The sequence below is a fragment of the Lactuca serriola genome, chromosome 7 (genome assembly GCF_051521515.1).
Source record: "Lactuca serriola cultivar US96UC23 chromosome 7, Lser_US96UC23_V15, whole genome shotgun sequence".
Lineage (NCBI taxonomy): Eukaryota > Viridiplantae > Streptophyta > Magnoliopsida > Asterales > Asteraceae > Lactuca > Lactuca serriola.
The window spans coordinates 202,079,554-202,083,174 of record NC_136414.1 but is presented as its reverse complement, the minus strand read 5'-3'; the positions used below and the strand labels follow the sequence as shown (position 1 = coordinate 202,083,174).

The 3,621-nt window shown below is 43.2% G+C and overlaps 1 non-coding gene across 1 annotated transcript; it reads left to right on the top strand.

Annotated features, from left to right (window-relative positions):
• Nucleotides 1-3,306: 3,306 nt before the first annotated feature.
• On the top strand, nt 3,307-3,413 carry LOC145065187 (small nucleolar RNA R71). The gene has a single exon (XR_013688334.1). It is a non-coding gene; the product is annotated as a small nucleolar RNA R71 (small nucleolar RNA).
• Nucleotides 3,414-3,621: the final 208 nt, after the last annotated feature.

The following is a 3,621-nucleotide window of genomic DNA, read 5'->3' as shown; positions in this document are numbered from 1 at the left end:
ATTAATTTTATGCTAGATCTAGGGTTTATAGCTTTGGATATTGAATTGCATGTTCATTAGACAAACTAGATCTAAAAGCTATTAGGGTTTGCATGTACACCATAGGATTGATGTATTGCTCAAATCCCATCAAGTAGATCCAGAGGTTTTGCTTCATTCTCAGTCCATTTAAGGTAAAAAGCTTGAACCCTGACCATCTATTTCCTAGATCTTGTTTGGGGGCTATTTACTACCTTTTCTAAGCTTTTAAGAGGCTATGCTCACATTTGCTTGTATGTGTGGGTTTGTGCTTCAGATCTGGAACCATTGAGGGTTCCCATGGCATAAAGGTGCCAACTTTATGGCCATAGGAAGCCCATGCATCATATAAACCCCATTTTATTGCCTTTTGAGCCAAAAACCCCATGCATGGATATCAAGTTCATCGCTTTACATATAAAAGGGACCCTAGGAGGTTAGATCTATGATTGGGATGCTTTAAGTCCCACTGAAATCGATTGTATAGTTTTGGAAAAAGAGGGAATTGACGAGTCACTTGGGTGACTCGACGAGTTGGGATGCTTTTTCCCCAAAACGTCATCCGGAGTTGGTTTTTGGTTGAGTGGAAGGAACACTCAGCCTGATAGGGGTTTGTTTTGGACCTGGAAATCATGAGACTCGGCGAGTCCAAGGCAATCTTCCAGCTTATGAAGACGAACTCGGCAAGTTCGATAGGAACTCAACAAGTCATAGACCTAACATCTTCTTATGGATGAATATGAGCTCGACGAGTTCAAGAACAAACTCGACGAGTCGGTTGAAGATTGTCCGACGTGTGGATGAAGGCAGACTCGTCGAGCTCTTGCTAGACTCGACGGGTTTATGGCATTTTGGTGAATATGGGGACTCGACGAGTTGGCGGGTCAAGTCAGCAAGTCGAGTCAACCAAATGTTGACTTTGACCAAAAGTTGACTTTGACCATGGTTTGGACTTGAACGTTGACTGGGATTGAATGACCCTTGTAAGGGTTACGAGTATAAGTATGAGTTGAAATTTGGAAGGGTTGTAGTGTAGGGATTGAGGGGTCGAGGAAAGTCGATTTCCGCATCGATACTAGTACAGGCAATACACGACATTGAGGTGAGTTACCTTCCAGTAGGAGTGGATCTACGGCCACAATGTCGACCCACTAGCAGGAGTTGTTTGTTAAACGATTGTCTTTGTGATAATTATGTGATGTGGTTATCTCATATGCTTTATGTGCTAGGATGCTATGACATATGTGTTAGTAGTGATAGGGGTGATATAGCCCTAGTTACCGATGGAAAGATACCAAAGGGGTGGGTAGTACCCATGCATGCCTAGCCGTGTGATTATGATATGTTATAATGCGATCAATATGTTTATGATATTTTATTATGAGATAGGGGTAGGGGTGAGATAGTCCCCAGTTACCGGTTGAAAGATACCGAATGGGAGGTTAGCTCCCAGTTACCGGTTGAAAGATACCGAAGTGGAGGTAAGTTCCCGGTTACCGGTTGAAAGATACCGAAGGGGAGGTTAGTTCCCAGCTACCGGTTGAAAGATACCAAAGGGGAGTCTGGCACCCAGATATGCCAGACACATACCAGTTGAAAGATACCGATGGATAGGCTTTATGTGGTATGTGGTATGATGGGGTAGCAACAACTTGCTTGGATCTTCTTCTTACAAAAGTGCACGTTATTTTTGAAGTATCTCATCATCCAAATCAATGAATGAGATCTCTTCTTTTCATTCTTCTTCTTGCTTGATCTCTGGGCAAGCTTTAAACACCGATGACTCGTCTCCGACCCTCAACGTTAGTGTGGATTCACATACATCAATTAATGCACATGCGGTGTTCAAAAATGATCTCCCTAAAATAATTGGAATTTCGGGGTCTTCTTCCATATCAAGTATCACGAAGTCTACGGGAAAAATAAAGTTGTCGACCATAATAAGAAGATCTTCACACACACCTCTTGGATGAATTGTTGTCTTGTCCGCCAAATGGATCTTCATGTTAACTGGTCTTGGCTCCGGTAAATTCAGCTTCTTGAAGAAGGAGAAGGGCATTAAGTTGATACTTGCACCCGAATCGGTCAACGCTTGAGTGGCAAGTACATTTCCAAATTTGGCATGGAATTATGATACTCCCCGGATCACCCTTCTTTTCTGGTAGCTCACTCAATACTAACTCCGTGACTTCAGCTAAATCTTTTCTGGCAGCGAAAAGACCCTTTAACAAGTTGAAGTACTTAGGTGTTTGAAGCATTGTTTCCACAAATGGAATGTTGACTTGAAGGTCTCGAACATGCTCCATGAAGGCTTTATACGCTCTAATCTTCTCTCTAGGCATGGCTCTGATTGGGAATGGCAAAGGGGGATTGTAAGGCCTCGAGGTAATGAAATTTCTGTCATCAGCGCATGGACTCGTCGAGTCCATTAGAGGGACTTGGCGAGTCTGTTCGAGTTTAGCTAGAACCGACTCTTCTGCCTTTTTTGTATTCACCTTGGAGATCTTCTGTGCAGGTGTGAAAATTTCTTCATAACTGGAAGTCTCTGCGCTCACATTCTCCATTATCGGATTGTTTTCGGTGTTACTTGGAAGTTGACTCGGTCTTCTCTCGTTCACTTGATATGCAAGTTGTCCTAACTGTTTCTCAATGTTGAGAATAGATGCCTGCTGATTCCTTAGCATATTTCTGGTCTCTTGTATAGCAGCATCATGATCATTGTGCCTTTTCTCGGATGCGGCTATGAATCTAGTGAACATTTCTTCTAAATCGGCTTTCTTTTCCATAACCGGTTCTTCCTTTTGATAAAATCCCCTTTCTTTCTGCTTGTATTTCTCCTCCTTATCCTTCTTGTATTCTTCGTATGGGAGCCATTCCTTCTTCGGTTTCCGCCAATTCTCGTCGTATCGATCACCGCTTAAGTAGAACACTTGAGCTTTCTTGTTTCCATTTTCATCCAAGTCACAATCGTTTTTGAGACGGGGCCCTCTACAATTCTCACATTCAACTCGAATAGCATGGATTGTTTGATCCATTTTTGTCATCCTTCTATCTAGACTATCGAGCTTAGCTATCACCGCCGCCATGCTATCATTTGCCGAGTTCACTACCCCCCGACTTACTTCATTTCTTGGATTGTGGTATTCTCTAGAATGCTTAGAGAATTCTTCAATTAACTCCTTGATTACCGGGGGCGCCTTCTTCGTGAGCGGGCCTTGTGAATCGAGCAATTGTCTTGTGGTGACATTGACTCCATCATAGAAAATGGAGACCTCTTGTTGGCTATTGAGGTCATGGTGTGGGCAATTTCTAAGAAGACCTTTGTACCTTTCCCAAGCTTCATAAAGAGATTCCCCGGGTTGTTGCTCGAAGTTGGCGATGGCTTTCTTCAACTTTGCTATTTTGGAAGGCGGGCAAAAGTGGTCTATGAATTCTTCTTTCATCTTGGCCCATGTGGTGACCGATCCTGGAGGAAGTGACTTGAGCCAATCCTTTGCAGCACCCTTGAACGTGATTGGAAGCATGCGAAGTAGCTGGGTCTCGCGTGGCACATTTGGTACATTGAAGTAGTCAGCCACATCATTTACTTCATCCAAGTGCTTG